At 36.8% G+C, this 17,845-nt stretch overlaps 1 long non-coding RNA gene across 1 annotated transcript; it reads right to left on the bottom strand.

Annotated features, from left to right (window-relative positions):
- Nucleotides 1-270: 270 nt before the first annotated feature.
- Nucleotides 271-16,138, bottom strand: LOC141554403 (uncharacterized). The gene is made up of 3 exons (XR_012485864.1): nucleotides 15,957-16,138; nucleotides 10,018-10,149; nucleotides 271-898 (listed from the first exon to the last, which is right to left on the bottom strand). It is a non-coding gene; the product is annotated as an uncharacterized LOC141554403 (long non-coding RNA).
- Between the last annotated feature and the right edge of the window lie 1,707 nt (nucleotides 16,139-17,845).

The raw sequence follows: 17,845 nt of genomic DNA, 5'->3' as shown, positions 1-17,845 counted from the left end.
CATTTTTTCTAATTTAATATTTCATATTTTCCCCATTTACATATGAAAACAAAAAATTTTGAGTTTCAAAATCTCTCTCCCTCCCTATCCTCCTCCATCATTGAGTTGATAAGTAATATAGTAATAATAATTATTAATAATAATTCAATATTTAATATAGCAATATACATGTGAGGTTTTAAAATTTTTTTATTATTAATTTTATAATTATAATTTTTTGACAGTACATATGCATGAGTAATTTTTTTTTTTACAACATTATCCCTTGTATTCATTTTTCCAAATTTTCCCCTCCCTCCCTCTACTCCCTCCCCTAGGTGACAGGCAATCCCATACATGTTAAATGTTATACATGTGAGGTTAAGCAAAATATATTTTCATGTAAGACATTCTATGAAAGAAAACACAGACAAAATACATACACACATAAATAAAAATAAATAAAATAATAAATTATTTATATAAATAAAATAAAAATAAATAAAGTGCTTCAATCTGCATTCCGATTCCACCAGTTCTTTCTCTGGAGATGGACAGCACCTTTCATCATAAGTGCTTTAGAATTGTCTTTGGCCATTGGATTGCTGAGATTAGCTAAGTTATTCACAGTTAGTCTTCATACACTATTGCTGTTACCATGTACAATGTTCTTCTGGTTCTGCATTTTTTTTTTCATTTTGCATCATTCATGTTCATGTAAATCTTCCCAGGGTCTTCTGAAATTCACCTGCTTGTTATTTCTTATAGCACCTTAGTATTCCATTGCATTCATCCACCAAAACTTGTTCCTTGAAATGGTTCCTTAGTCACTGAAGTTTTCCTTTGATCCCTCATTTGGTATATGCTCTCAAAGGCGATACCAATGAAGTGATGTTGAATAGTAATAAGAACTCTGGACCTAAAATCAAAGAACTGGGCTTCAATTCCCAACTCTACAATTCGCCTTTGATACTCACAACAATATTGTAAAAGTTGATGCTGTTATTTTCCCCATACAACAGTTAAGAAAACTGAAACAGACAGTTAGTAAATGTCTGAATTGGAAATGAACCTAGGGCCTTCTAACTCTAGACTTGGTACTCTATGCAATACCTACCTGTCTGCGCTCTTCAGTTTTATCTACACTCTATTTTCTCCCATTGTTCTCTGCCTCAAGTGGTTAGATGTAAAACACAAGTCTCCAGTTAGGAAGGCTTCTATGGCACCTTCTATTTTCCTTGTTAGAAATATACTGAAAATCAAATATCAAGGAAAATTTATTAAAACAGAATTTTAAGGAATCATCTTAACATTTCTGGCCAGAATAGGGTTCCACTCTTAGGAAAAGGGAGCCCTGAGCATAGAAGTGGGAGAAGCTTTATACTTGTTAGTTTGTTGCAGTCCCTCCCTTCAGAGACCTGATTGGTCCATTCCCTTCTGAGATACAATATTTCTGATACTCCCACTATATATAAACATGTTTCCCCCTCCTCATCATACATCCCATGTTCAAAAATGGCAGAAAACTCCTCCTATGGGGTATGTTGTTTAATATTCAATTACCCTATTAAGCAGGGGCAATAGTGATTTGGTCATGTCAAGTCATTGACCCCAAAAATTGGATCAGCTATTACCTTAAGTTTTCTCAAACCCACAAGACACTCTCTGATTGGCTGAATCCACCCTGTGTCTTCCTAGGTCCCCAATTTCTTGTTTTCTCAAGACTTCTATTGATCATTTAATTGTTTTGTGGAATCTTAACTTTCCTTAATCTCTCACATTCTGATAACCTCTTGGTCAGTGGTACCCACTATCCTACACTACCTAGAAGCTTGCAACACTCTGTGGAAACCCAGCTTTTCAGTATTTCTCACATTTACCATTTCTGGTCCTGATCTGAGGTGTTATCGGCATAAAGAGTTCCTGGTATGGAAACTCCTTCCTCCATGGAGCCTATCCTCATTTCCTATGGTTTCTAGTGTTAGCAGTGGAAGAAATATCCACACAGTATATATCATGGGATTACGCCCCAGAGAATTAAAAACAAAAATGAAAAGTGAACATTTATGAAACATTCAGTCATAAAAACCACAATTTTTATTCATCATATAGAAGAGACTAAAAATTATCTTAATTTAAACACAATACTTAATGCTGTTGTTGTTCAATCATATCTGACTTTATAACCTCATTTGGGTTTGTTTGGTTTTTTTTTTTCAGATACTGAAGTGATAGGTCATTTCCTTTTCATATTATTTGACAGAGGAGAAAACTGAGGCAAAAAAGATTAAATGATTTGCCCAGGTTCACACAATTGGAGGCTGGATTCAAACTCATAATGATGAATCTTCCTGATTCCAAGCCTAGTCCTCTACTACTGTACCATGGCTATATAAGAACTTGTTGATGAAGAAAAGTCTTGATTACAAAATGGTACTCTGAACTTAGTGATATTTTAAAACAAATTTGTCATTTATAACAGCAGCTCCTACAATACAATTGAAAATTGTACACATTTAACCTATATTGGATTACTCATTATCTAGGGGAGAAGAAAGATGGGGAGGGAGGGAGGTAGAAAAGTTTGCAACACAAGATTTTGCAAGAATTAATGCTGAAAACTACTTTTGCATGTATTTTGAAAAATAAAAAACTATTATATAAAAAAAGAAAAATAGCAATTCACATTGTAAAAAAATCCAAAACAACAGTACTTTGGACACATAGACCCTCTGTAGCACTTTGGACCTTCAGAGGAAGGTGGCTCTTAGATTTAGAATAGGACGTCTCAGATTTACCCTAACATCAGTTCCATGGTCATGAAAGGAGACACTAGATTACAATGCAAAAGTCTTCCCTACTTCTCTATCCCCATTTTTATTGTGGAATAAACCATAACTCAGAGAGGTTGTGATTTTCTCTTAGTCACATAGCTAATATTCATTAAAAAAACAAAAACAAACAAAAAAAAAAAACAGTATTCAAAGCTGTCTTTGTAGTTTATGACCAGATTCTAAGACTTTCTCCTAGACAAAACTCCTTAATTTAAATTTATTCTCAGTAAAGTAGAAATTATTGATGGCAGATCCCTTCCCCAGAATGGATTGGGGTTTCGGTTGGGGGAAACGCTGAAGAGAGTGAAAATGAGGGCAAAAATGACAGATGAAGATGGAGAACCATAGCAAGCCCAGCTTGAATGGTCTACTACTATTCAATTTTTCTCAGGCTGGGCTGGTCTTGAGGATTTTTATTTATAACACGTGTCTTTGGAGAATAGCCAATTCACAGAAGAAGAAAAAACCAACTCCTCCCTCCCAAGTATGAACATATTAAAGAAGAAAAACATGAAAGCAAAGGAAAGGTCAGCATTTCAGCTTTATGGATTAGAAAGCATTTGAGAATCAGTGAGGTAAGATATCACTCATTTTCCACACATGGTTCATTGTGTTTGCCCTTCAGCATAGGACCCAAAGAACAGTTCTCCCAAGCTGGGGCCTGGTCATAACCTGCTTTTCTGGCAGCTCCTCTGAAAAAGGGATGTTCTGATAATCTGGTTAGTCCTAAATCTTTCTACTTCTCTCATTGTTTTAGATGGGTGTATGAAATAGGTTCTTTTCCAGGTGTCTTTGAGGGAAACTTGTGGGGGAAGACTGTATTTCTCCTATTGGGATGTGGTCAGATTACTACTATGACCAACTTCTTCTCCAGCTGGGATGTGGTCAGATTACTACTATGACCAACTTCTTCTTTCAAAAAGCATCTCACGAACAAACAGTAAAATTTTCCAGTCCTAAGGACACTAAGTAGAAAAAAAAAGGGAGATCCATTCATATAATCTAGAGCCAGAGGAGGCTTTTGAGATAATTCATTCTTACCTCTTCTTACAGAGAAGCAAAGCAGAACCCAGAGAATGATTTATCAATGGTTATATGAGTTGCGAACAAGAGAAACAAAAGTCAAACTCAAATCTTTTCTCTATATTTTCTACCTATGTATCTGTGGATGTAGAGTGGATAGCCTCCATTGTTTTTTTTTAAATAGTGAAGCAAAAGGTTTAGATTAGGTAGGTGCTGAGGTCCCTTCCAAATCCATGATCCCATGTTTCTCTAAATTTACATTCTGATGCATTCTCTACTTTGTGACTTAGTGACTTGTGATTTCCATTGCTATCAGTCCATTCCATTTTCTAGTATCTCTCTCTTGGATTCTTTTTTCCTCTGTCTTCCTCCCTTCTTTCAAAGCAGCTCCTAGGGGATCTTGAATGGGTGGGTTTGTTTCTCAGCCCCTGTTAATGTAATCCAGCCCCAAAGCCTTGAGTCTGTTTTGGCCATTTGAGGTCACTGAACCTTTTCCTTAACAAATGAGGAGAAAAAAGGCTCCATGTTAACAGCCACAATCAACATTCCCCTTCCCCCCACAGTATCTCACCCTTCTTACATCTTGAAGGCATTCCCATAGAGACAGGACAAGAAGTAGTCATCAATGCCCCTCAAAAACATTAGGAAAATTGTAAAAAAAATTCATCAGAAAAATATTGAGATTCACATAAGTCATAGAGACATTGTATAATAAACAAGAATACCAGATGTGAAGTCATAAAATTCTATGTCTGGTACTTACTCCTGGTACTTCAGGGACTAAGTCCCATCTCTGTGTCAGTGTCCAATCAAAGTGATTTCTACTATCTTTTCCAACACTATGACCTCATGAAATGTCCTAAGCTAGCCTGCTAAAAGAACTTCTGTATCCGGGATCAAATGAGTGAACATCAAATCTTTATAGCCAGGTTGGGATAGGATGATACCATTCTGCCATTGCACTTTGTACATTTCTATTTAATATTCTAGAGATGATGAAGATTAATAATGAGAGATATAGAGACTAGAGGATGGCAGTCCTATATTCAAGCTTTGATGTATGATTTTGAGGAAGTCACTTTTCTCTTCTTCAGTGAAATCATAAGGAAAATTTAACCCCCCCCCCTATAAAAATTATTATCATTATTTGAAGCTTTCACACTCAAGCCAAATGGACAGCTTGTTTTCCTCTCTTCCCCTAGGAAAAAAACCATTATCCTCCTTATCTCCTTTCTCTGGCCCAGGTCCAGTGCAATTAACAGGATCACTGGTATTGGGCAAGTCCCAAATCAATGCCTTTGATATCCCGTGTTTATAGTTGGCTTCCCATTAAATACACCTGCTTCAATTGAAGAGAAATTAAGGCTCTGGACTTTATGCTGTCCTTTGATCAAACAACAGACACTGCACAGAGTTTGTCCGTATTATCTTTTGGACGTTTGGAAAATGAGCTTTCTTTGCGGTTTCAGTATGGGTTGAGTTACCTTGACAACTATGACATAAAAGGAAGCGGGAGGCACATAGGAGAATTGGGATTAGGCTTTGTCCTACTGTAAGCTAGTGAGACAGAGGCCAAAATGTGGGGTGACTTTTGGCAAAAGCATCTCAGTCATCTGAGAATAAATGGGACACTCACCGCTTCCAGCCTCCTAGTAATGCAGGGACATTCACTAACTCACTTATAGGAAATTCAGGGGATGTGGAAATCCAAAAATTCCTGAAGGAAGGACAGGGGTACCCCAAAATAAAAGAGGCCTGTTGAACATTCCAGAATGGGGTGCACTGGGAAGAGAAGGGCCAGAAAGATAGAGAATGGGACTCAACAGAAGAATTTCCAAGGAAACTATTAAGAAGCCTGAATGGACTTCCTTATGACATCTTCCCTTCACCAGTCAAATTGAATAAAGTCAAGAAAAATTTACTTCAGGGAAAGCAACCACAACATTCAAGAGAGTGCCATCATATACAATTCTTGAGGTCATCTACAATTAGGGTAAATATGTCTGATAATTGAAAGACATTTCTCTAAAAAGTTGTGGTTTTCAGGAGATCATTATACATGGCAACAAGATTATACAATGATCAATTCTGATGGATGTGGCTCTTTTCAACAATGAGATGATTCAGACCAGTTCCAATGGTCTTGTGATGAAGAGAGTCATCTGTACCCAGGGAGAGGACTGTAGGAACTGAGTGTGGATCACAACATAGCATTTTCATTCTTGATATTGCTGTTTCCTTGCATTTTGTTTTCTTCTTGAGCTGATTTTTCTTGTGCAGCATGATAAATATGGAAATATGTATAGAAGAATTACATCTATTTAACATATATTGGATTACTTGCCATCTAGGGGAAGGAGAGGGAGGAAAGGAGAGAAAAATTTGGAATGCAAGGTTTTGCAAGAGTGAATACTGAAAATTATCCATGCATATGTTTTGAAAATAAAAGGCTTTAATAAACAGAAAGTAGTTTTACAATGTACTTTCCTCACAATGATGGGAAGGAGGCAATTTTAGTATTATTATTCCATTTTACAGAAGAGAAAACTGAGGCTTAGATAAAAGAAGTGGCTGGTCAACGTCATAGAGCTAATAAATACTGGATCTGAGTCCTGAACCCAATTCTCCTGTACTCTCTACACTGCATCTTCCAAAAGGAGAATGAGAGTCATTTTGAAAGAATGTTGGCTCCAGGTCTCCATTAAAGGCTCAGTAGTGGCTTGCCATTTGGCAGGAGGTAAGAGATTATAAGGGAGAGATTAATGAATAGAAATTAATCCACTTTCACTTTAGCCCATCATTTATTTTTAAGATCATAGGATTTAGCTGGAAAGAACCACAGTGACTATCTATTTCAACCCCTTCCATAATCCTAAATTCTGAAATTCCTCCCTCTGATTGTAAAATCTTGTCTTCCATCTCTCTTTCTGGTTAAGGACTTTTAAACCTTTTCATCATCCTCACTGGGATCTATCACCCTATTTTTGGACTCAACATTTTTCTTCCTTTACAATCTTGACCTAGCAGTCAATTCATTTTTGTCCACTCTTGAATCCCAAAATCCCTTATCTTTCCATTGTTTGCATCTTGCTAATTCTCAATTCTAGTTCTCCCTCACCAACCAATTTTTCTGTTCCTACTCTTCTACAGAAGAAATAACACACATGTACTCAATGAAGTTAATGTTATCCATTCTCAGCCTTGACTGCTACAATCAATACTTCCATTTTTGTCTGATCCACTCACTATCAGGATCTTCTCAGCCACTTGTCCAGACTTTATTCTTTTTCCTCAAACCTCCAACTCCACCCTAAGCCCCAGTCACACCCATCACTGACTTTACCTCCTACTTTAGTAAGAATATCAGGGCCATCAGTCCCTGATTCCCCTTGTCTTTAATACAGGTGATCTCCAAATATATCTATCCCTGTTTACTAAACACCATTCCCACACCACCAATTATCAGCTAAGTAGCCCTACCTGGAAGCATCCCAGACTTCTCCACTCATTATGAAAAACATAGAACTCATTATCTTCCTCCACTAAATTTGTCCTCCTGAGGGTACTATTCTCTTCCCTCTGAGTCATCCTTGACTTTGCCCTCTCCTGCGTGTGCCATATTTATCAACAACATTTATTAATGTGTCAGGAAAAGTGCTACATACAGAGAGGGACAAAACACAGACCCTGCCCTTCATGAGCTCAACAGTAATTCAGTAATTAAGTATATAAGAGAAAGAGTTTTGCCAATTCTCCCATGACCTTCTCCTTACACAGTGTGCCTCTCTTGCTAAGATTCTCATCACTTCATGTCTGGATTATTGTACTAATCTTTCTTATTTTTATTCTCTCCCCTCTTCAATCCAGCCTCCACACAGCTGCAAAAATAATTTCCTTAAACCACCAGTCTAAACATGTTACCCTTCTACTTAAAAGCCCTCAATAGCTCCCTATTATCTCTGGGATAAATCTACTCTTTGAGGTCTTTCCCAATTTGACTTTTATGGATTCTGGGGGTTTCATGCACATGACTTCCTCCACACCCTCTGCATTCCATCCAAACTGGACTGTTGAGCCAATCCCTTAACTTCACATGCTGTCTCTTGCCTCTGAGGACTGTATTCACACAAGCCATTCATTGCCCATGTGTGGAATACATGCCCTTCTTCTGTATATCTTGCAATCTATATCTCCATCCAAAGTACCACTCTCCTTGTAAAGCCTTCCATAACCTTATCTTTCTCTCTTTTTATATATTTATATGTACACCAGTTTTCTGTCCCCATCCCTTGTCAGAAAATGCAAATTTTTTCTAGGTCAGAGTCTTTTTCATCATTTATGTTTTATCTCCAGAGCACATATATTATTATACTTTATGTTATTTTTATTTTATAGAACAAAACAAGCATTTCTATAACATAATACAATAAAGATGATTGCACATGTAATTGCTAATCTATTATAGACAAATTGCTATTCCTTTCAAATATACATTATCATCTAAATTTCTTTTTCCTCTTCCTCCCTCCACCCTTCACCCTAGAGATGGCTACTATTAGACACAAATAGGTATTAATATGTAAAATTAAAATTAAACAGAAATATGTATAGTCTGTTTATCAGTTCTTTTCTTTCTCTGGAGAACAAATGACAAGCATTTATTACATAAATTTTTACATAATTTTACATAAGATTTTACATAAGAAGAAAGTGATGTTCAGAGAGAAAAATTTCTTGTTCAAGATCTGCAAAACCAGGATTAGAAGCTGGTTCTTTAATGGAGCCCCTTTAATGTAGCTTACTTCTCTTCTACTGTCCATAACTTAAGTAGACTGACTGCTTGAAAATCAGGGACCTAACTTGATGTTTTTTATTTAACTCTCATTCTTCCTCCTTGACTGGAAGCCAAGTTCATCATAGTTAAAGACAAAGTCCCCTTTCTTCTGCCTTGCCATATTGTCAATCATTGCTTCTTCCTTATAACCAGAGTCATGATGGGTAGGTTTGACCCCAAAACCAATCAGACCCAAGAACAGACCCAGATCCTCTGATGTAGACTGGCTCTTGTGAATTAGTCACTTAATCTTTCTGTGCTCAAGGTCCCCATTTGACTATAAATTACAAACTTGCACTGGTAGAAGGATGGCCCTCACCTAGACCAAAGCAGGAGCCCTAGCCTCTAACTCTTGAGTTCAGGGGAAGCAGAATAGACTTTGTTCTATAATAAGTTTTGCTTTGTTTTAATTCTGGGTGAATCCTTATACCAATAATGTGTAAACACCACATTGCTGGATTCTGCCTTTCTCTCCAGCTTCTGAATGAATCCTCTTTGTTAGTGTTAGGAGCCCCTTGACTACCACACATACCACACACACACACACACACACACACACACACACACACACACACACACACACGACACTTTTGCCCTCAAATACCCATCACTCCTCCAGGAGAATGTTGTTCCTTTCCTGGTTTTTCTCCCTAAGCTCCAACATGTAAGAGTTTGACTTTCTAATTACAGTGCAAAGCCTTGGCAGTTGTTTCTGATGCAGTTTGGCAGCCAAAATAATCTCCTGTGGCGGCATTTAAATTCATGCTCCCCTCCCGAACAGGCTGGCAACAGCAAGTGAGCAATTTGAAAGCATCTTGCATCAGCCACCCTGGCCCTACTTACATAGGTGGGGCCTGATCTCAGGTTGAGAGAATAGCCCTAGGAAATAATACCATATCATGGAGCAAAGTTTGGCAACCTCCCTGCTTGGGTTCATTTGTGGAATGGGAATCAATACGCTCCCCATGGGCTCACCTTTCTTTAAAGGAAGAAAGCCTGCTGCTCCACCTTTGTGTGTACAAGGATACGGGTGTAGGGGATGAGCCCAGAAAGCATCTGGCTTCTTGGATTGAAGACAGATTGATACTTGTGGAGAGGGGATTATGTCTCTGATGCCAGTAATCTAAACTGACAAGAGGCCCAATTAGAGACAAGAATCCCTATTAGAGTTTACACTCCACCACACTCACTTTAAATAGGATCACAAGATGGAGAAATGCAAGGGGCCTTTGGGATCATAGGGTCCTACATTGGCAGTCATTTTACAAGCTGGTAAAAATAGATTGGGCCAATTCCTTGGGGAATAGAGCCAGAATTTGGGAGTTTATGACTTGAGATTCTACCTACCTGCTTCCATCTTTGGGACAGAAGTGGAGACAGTCCTGGATTTAGTGACAGAAGACCTGACTTTTTAAACATCTACTCTGTGCTCCTCTCTCTAGTCTCAGTTTCCTTTTCTGTAAAACACAGCTTCCTCACCTGTAAAAGGAGGTGAAATGACATTTAAGATAATTTTCAGTTTTGCATATTATGAAATGTAATTTCTAAAGTATCTTAGGTAAAATTACTCTTAATTTTTATGTGTGAGGCAGTCAGGGGAGACCCCAAGAAGAGCTTCTATTCTGGAATCACACAGAAATGGATTCAATCTTGGGTCCAAAGAAAGAATGTCAGGTTTCTCTCTGTGGCTCTGCATCCTTACCACTGGAATAATTCCAGGAAAGTCTCTAAAACCAAGCCTAGGTATGGCTTCCACAAATAGAAATACTCTTTTAGGAAAAGCATTCAATATAGACTGTGGATATAAGGTGTAGCCATTTATTTTCTCCACTGCAGAAATAAGATGCAAAATACTCATAAGCATCATTAACAGATACAGAAATATAATCAAATAATCCAAGGAAAGTATATCAAGTATAATGGGTTGTTTGAGATGCTTTATATTTCTGTATGTTCCTCTCCCTTCTCCTTCTCTCTCTGGGGCCCTGTAAGTACAACCTTCTTTGTTGCCTCAAAGCAAAGTTCTGCTCTGTGACAAACAAGGAGCTCAGGATCCAAACAAAAGCAGAAAGGTGGCCAAAGGACATTTCTGTCCAGGGGAAGTGCTCAGCCTGGCAGTGTTTCCTCCTGCCGCACCCCTAAGCCAACCTTGTTTACTCTTCTTGATTTGCAGACTCCAGATCCAGGTAGGTAACTAGCAGTGAGGAAGACAAAGGCAAAGGGATAGTTTCTCCTCCCAGAAAGCATGGGGACTAGACTCATCCTAGTCCTCATTCTGTCCCCCTTCTATAAAATGAAGGGTTGGTCTATAAGAATGTTTAAAGTCCCTTCTGGCTCAAAAATCCTGATTCTGTAATTCATCTAAGGACATAGAAAATTAATATTTTATATTTTGTATCTATTTTATATATCATAATCAATATTATTAATAACACATTGATGTAATTAATTATAATTAATATCATTACTTAATATTACTAATAATAAAATTTGTTATTCAGTCATTTTCACTCTTGTCTGACTCATCATGACCCCATTAGGGTTTTCTTGGCAAAGATACTGGAGTAGTTTGCCATTTCCTTCTCCAGCTCATTTAACAGATGAGAAAACTTATTTTGGGGAACCTCCTCATTATTCTGTCTCACTGACCCCACTCAGAGCAATCAAGCAGTCAATCACTAAACACCTACAGGGTACTAGATAGTATGTTTTAAGTGTTGAAATAAAAAGATAAAATTTTTTAAAAGACAGATTCTCTCAAGGACTTGTTGTATCTACAATTCTTTTAAGGCAAGTCATTTATAAACCTTACAAGGTTCACAAGGTTAGAATCATTACGGAGTTAAGTGAATCACACAGGTAGTAAGTGTCTGAGGTTGAATTTGAACTCATATCTTGCTGACTCCAGGCTCAGTGCTCTCTCCACTGAGCCACCCAGCTGCACCAAAAATATAATAACATGTAATATTATTCATTATACTTGAAATTATGGTCTGATATTAATAATATTGTTAATTATTGTTAACATTAAATGTAATATTACATGTTAGAGTATTGATAATGATGATAATTATATTAATAAATGCTATTATTTATATGTAATATAATATATTATTTATATAGCACTTTAAGATTTGCTAAGTGCTTTACGTATTATTAACTCATTTAATCCTCATAGCTATGGAAGTTGGGTGCTATTTTGTCCCTGTTTTACAGATGAGAAAATTGAGCTTGAGAAAGATTAAATGACATTAGGGTCATATAACTAAAACACAGAATACTTAAAGGATCAGGCTAGAGTCCAGCTTAATTTTAAGAGAACAGAATAACATGTTCTGAACTTGGGACTTCATCCACCAGGATCTAGTCTGTACCATCGAATTTCCTCATAGTTATTGTAACTATGGTCCAGTGGAGAGAAGGCCAGTCTTGGAGTCACAAAGATCTAGATTCAAGTCTAGTCTCAGATGCTTACTAGGTTTGTAAACATGGACAAGTCACTTCACCTCTGCCTGCCTTGATTTCCCCATCTATAAAATGGGGATAATATAGCACTTACCTCTCAAGGTTTTTGTGAGATAATTGTAATGTGCTTAATACAATGCCTGTCCTATAGGTGCTTAATAAATGCATGTGTCCTTCCTCTTCCACTTAATGCTTCTCATGAATTATCCATTTGTATCTAGAAAGTAAGTCTCCCCATAGTGAGTTTTCTATGCTAATGAAATTACAAGTTTGGGCCCCTTCAAAAAAAATTGTGAAATGAGATCATCTGCAATCAAAGTATATGAGTTTGGGTCCTATATTTAGTGATAAGATCTTCCCAGGTCTATGATCTGTCTGTCAGGAAACTCCCTCTTGACAAAAAGGGCCCAGTTACACTTTGGGAACCTCCTCACTACTCTGTCTCACCAGTCCCACTCATATTAACCAATCAGTACCAGCAGTGTGTTTTAAGTGTTGGAATAAAAAGACAATTAAAAAAAAAAAAAAGACAAAGGCTCTCAAGAAATTGGGAACTGTTGTGCCTGTAACCTCCTTGGGATCAAGTCACATACAACCCTTACAAGCACATGGGGTTCACAAGGTTTATTGAGGGATTAAAGGAAACTAGTAGGTCTCAGGTGGGAGCTCACAAAAATAACAAAGCTATACCTCCTCCCCCTCCTCTCCACCCTCTTTCCCCCCTAGGCCTGTACAGTACTTGTACCTGTTCCACTGAACATGCTCTGGGAGGATCTGCAGCAGGGGATGAAGGAAGATGTGTTGTTTCTCTTCACAGCTTTCTGGAATATCACTTTTTAAAAAAAATTCCCATTTTAGCTGCTCTTAGCAGATGTTAAAAGGTCCCCCCTGAGGCCCTTCTCCCAGCTCTGCTCTACCCAAGTCTTTCTAAAGTCCCTAGAATATGGTGATAGATCTCTCCTTCAGTACAGACTGAATCTTCCTTTTCTCTATACTTGCTCATTCTTCTGAACTCCCCAAATCAGTCATTCTTCTCAACTCCTACCAGATCTCAATTGTGCTTTTTCTCAGGAAATCAGATCATTATTATAGGACAAAGAAGAGTACTCCAGCATCCCTTGCTTTACAGAAAAAAACATTACTCTAAATGTTTCTCCATATCAGAGTTGGTCACATTGTTTCATGCATGATTACATAAGACAATCCCCTAGAACTTAATTTGACCATTCACATCCTTCAAGGCTTAGAAACACAAATTCTTTCTTTTTTTACATTGTCTATATTTTATTGTACTTTCATTTATATTTGTAAATATTTCTCTATTACATTGTATTTTGTATTGAGCTATACTTGGGAGGATCACAGGTCTCATATAACCCGCATGTGTTTTATTCTCTTTGTATTATTCAATTCTGGGTCAAAGTGACTATAAATCTGGTGTGCCTTTTGGTTACTTGAGTGTTTATAGATTAATTGAATATTATATTTTGGACAGCAGACCTTTTCTATATATTTGTGTTTGTTTCTATTTTGTTTTGTTTTGTTTTGTTGATTTTTCCTGTAAGGATTGATACGCTTACCTCTTCTTTTTTATTAAAGCTTTTTATTTTACAAAGCATATGCATGGGTAATTTTTCCAACATTGACCCTCGCATAACCTTTTGAGAAACATAAATTCTTAACTTTTTTTTTGGCCTGGACTCCTTAGACAATCTGGGAAAGCCTTTTCAGAATAATGTTTTTAAATAATTAGAGGTTAGTAAATAAAGATGTAATATCTTCCTGTCCAAGTCTATGGGTGCCCTGAAATCTATCCATGAACCTCAAGTTAAGAACTCCTGATCCAGAAGTCAGTCAATAATCTTTATGCATTGCTAAATGGAAGGAATAAAAAAAGAGGCAAAAAATAGTCACTATGCTCAAGAAACTCCCAGGCTAGTGGGGTAAACAACATGCAAACCTTTCCCACTCCCATGCTCAGCTTTACTACATGCTGAAGGGAAAAAAATTTATCATCTCTACTAGTGGTAAAAGAAAAGTATTCTAGTATTATATAATCTATGGGCTCCCTACCTATTTTGAAGCCTTGCTATGCATATGTTAGGGAAGGAGGTAAATACATAGGAGCACCATGATTGATGGAGAGAAAATGGGGAGTCTGTTATTTGGAAGGAGGATTTTCTCAGAAAGCACATAAGCACCTCAAAATTCATCTGGTCCAGACTATGGCTGAATATATTCCTTCCTACCTCCCTCCATGAACTCACAGTGCGACCCAGATGTTTTCTCATTGGTTCACCATTAATTATATATATATATATATATATATATATATATATATATATATATATATATATATATATATATATATATATAGAGAGAGAGAGAGAGAGAGAGAGAGAGAGAGAGAGAGAGAGAGAGAGAGAGAGAGAGAGAGAGAGAGAGAGAGAGAGAATGCAAGCGTAGGACTTCTTAAACTTTTTCTACTTGGAACCTTTTTTTCCCCAAGAAATTTTTAGACCCTGGGTATATAGGTTTATGAAATAGGTATATAAATTAAATATTTACTGATAATAAATAATTAAAAATTTTATTTAACCTAGAAAAAATGACAACAAAATTCACCTGGAAGAGCAAAAGATCAAGAATTTCAAGGGAATTAATGAAAAAAAAGCAAATGAAAGTGGCCTAGTTGTACCAGATCTAAAACTATATTATAAAGCAGCGGTCACCAAAACCATTTGGTATTGGCTAAGAAATAGACAATCAGTGGAATAGGTTATGTTCATAGGAAAAAATCGTCAAGAACTATAGCAATCTAATGTTTAACAAACCCAAAGACCCCAGCTTTGGGGACAAGAACTCACTATTTGACAAAAACTGCTGGGAAAATTGGAAACTAGTATGGCAGAAACTAGGCATTGACTCACACCTAACACTGTATACCAAGATAAGGTCAAAATGGGTTCATGATCAGACATAAAGAATGATATTATAAACAAAGTAGAAGAACATAGGATCATTTACCTCTCAGATTTGTGGAGGAGGAAGGAATTTGTGACCAAAGAAAGACTAGAGATTATTATTGATCACAAAATAGATAATTTTGATTATGTTAAGTTAAAAAGTTTTTGTACAAACAAAACTAGTGCAGACAAGATTAGAAGGGAAGCAATAAACTGGGAAAACATTTTTACATTCAAACGTTCTGATAAAGTCCTCATTTCCAAAATATGTAATTGACTCAAATTGATAAGAATTCAGATATTCTCCAACTGATAAATAGTCAAAGGATATAAACAATTTTCAGATGAAGAAATTGAAACTATCTCTAGTCATATGAAAAGGTGCTCCAAATCACTATTGATCAGAGAAAAGCAAATTAAGACAACTCTGAGATAACCACTACACACCTGTCAGATTGGCTAAGATGACAGGAAAAGATAATGATGAATATTGGAGGGGATGTGGGAAAACTGGGACACTGATACATTGTTGGTGGAACTGTGAATGGATCCAGCCATTCTGGAGAGTGATTTGGAACTATACTCAAAAAGTTATCAAACTGTGCATACCCTTTGATCCAGCTGTGTTTCTACTGGAATTATATCCCAAAGAGATCTTAAAGAAGGGAAAGTAACCCACATGTACAAGAAAGTTTGCAGCCCTTTTTGTAGTGGCAAGAAATTGGAAACTTAATAGATACCCATCAGTTGTTGGAGAATGGCTGAATAAGTTATGGTATATGAATGTTATGTAATATTATTTTTCTGTAAGAAATGACCAGCAGGATGAACTCAGAGAGTCCTGGAGAGACTTACATGAACTGATGCTGAGTGAGCAGAACCAGGAGATCATCATACACAGCAACAACAACACTATACGATGATCAAATCTGATGGACATGGCTCTCTTCAACAATGAGATAAACCAAATCAGTTCCACTTGTTCAGTGATGAAGAAAGCCACCTACACCCAGAGAGAGAACCATGGGAACTTATTGTGGATCACAACATAGCATTTTCATGCTTTCTCTTGATATTTGCTTGCATTTTGTTTTCTTCTCAGGTTTTCTTCCTTTCTAGATCTGCTTTTTCTTGTGCAGCAAGATAACTGTATAAATTTATATACATATATTGTATTTAACATATACTTTAACATATTTAATATTTATTGGACTACCTGCCATCTAGGGGACGGGATGGGGGGAAGGAGGGGAAAAGTTGGAACAGAAGGTTTTGCAAAGGTCAATGTTGAAAAATTACCCATGCAAATGTTTTGTAAATAAAAAGCTTCAATTAAAAAAAATAAAAAGAAATAAAAAATTATTTTAAAATAATTCTTTGGTTTACATATAATTTTACCATTTATTAAAGACAAAATAAATTTGCATACTAATGATATGGATATGCTTATTTATTTTTACATAAAGAATTAAATCTTGGTATTTAATACTGCAGGATGTAGAGCATTCAGAAACCTTTTAATGTCCCCCAATTTTTTGTGATACTCCTCCTATGTTCAGTTACACAACCTCATATTAATTTAAGAAGCTTTGATCTATAGTGATAGTTATATTTATGTATATTTATATGTGTGTATGCATATATATAATAAATAACAAACTAAAAATGAGGGTTATGTGGCAGTGCTCACAGGATCTGATCTCAGAGGTTCAGCAGCTCTCTCTTAAACCCTGAAGCAGATTCACGGGAATCATGTGCCTTCTACAGTTATTCTTACATTGATGGACTACAACTTCCCCACATACCACTCCCCCCTTCTTTACCACAACTAAAAATACTACCTTCTGTTTGGCAGGTGCCAGCACCACAGCCCCACTGTTTCAGAGTTCCAGAGCCTGAGTATACTAGCAGAGCTCATAGACTGGGAAAGAGGATCAGTCATACTTGGGCTGGATTTAAAATAGATATCTCTTTTTATGTCTTTAAAGTGCGATCATTGTATTTAGAGTTGGAATGATATCTAGTTGCAGGGTTCTGGATCTTGTCATCTGTGAGCTTTTAAAAAAATTGAAAACTATTTTGGTATGATTGATTTTTTTTATAATTCTATGTGTTTCATTTTATGCATTTAAAAACATGATTCTGAGAAGGAGTCTATAGTTTTCATAGGTCTGTTCAAGGGACCCAGGACACATGGAAAGGTTAAGAATTCCTGATCTTATCTCACTCCCTCTTTTTATAGCAACATTTCCACCTGTCCTGTTCTTAATGAGCTCCTATGAAATCTAATCATCTCCTATCTATGGTATCTTCTTCAATTAGAGCTAGGGTTTCTTGATAACAAGGCTTCTTATTTTGATTTTTCTATTTGCTTCCTCAGTGTTTAGCATGTATTTTTTGTCCATAATGTTCATTGGCCATTCTGATTGCACCTTGCTCAAAGTTCCACAGGTAATAATTCACAGAACTTGGATTTAAATCCAAACCTTATGCCCCTGACAAATATGGGTTTCTCTCTATCTCATCATGTTGCTGCAGTGGGGCCCAGGCTGGTATTGGCCCACATCTGTAGCCCTTGTAACAAGAAGGCAACTAGTGATGGAAAGAATCCAGTTCAGCTGGCTGTTCTTGACTGTAACCATAAGGTACGCTGATCAATGAGGGTACAGGAACCAAGTTTCCATCCAAACATACATCAGTGTTCAGAAAGTTCAGCCATGTAAATTGAGCTGAACTCTGGCCTG

This window comes from Sminthopsis crassicaudata, chromosome 2, assembly GCF_048593235.1.
Source record: "Sminthopsis crassicaudata isolate SCR6 chromosome 2, ASM4859323v1, whole genome shotgun sequence".
Taxonomy (NCBI): domain Eukaryota; kingdom Metazoa; phylum Chordata; class Mammalia; order Dasyuromorphia; family Dasyuridae; genus Sminthopsis; species Sminthopsis crassicaudata.
Note: the sequence above shows the minus strand (reverse complement) of the source record. Positions and strands in the feature narration are given on the sequence as shown.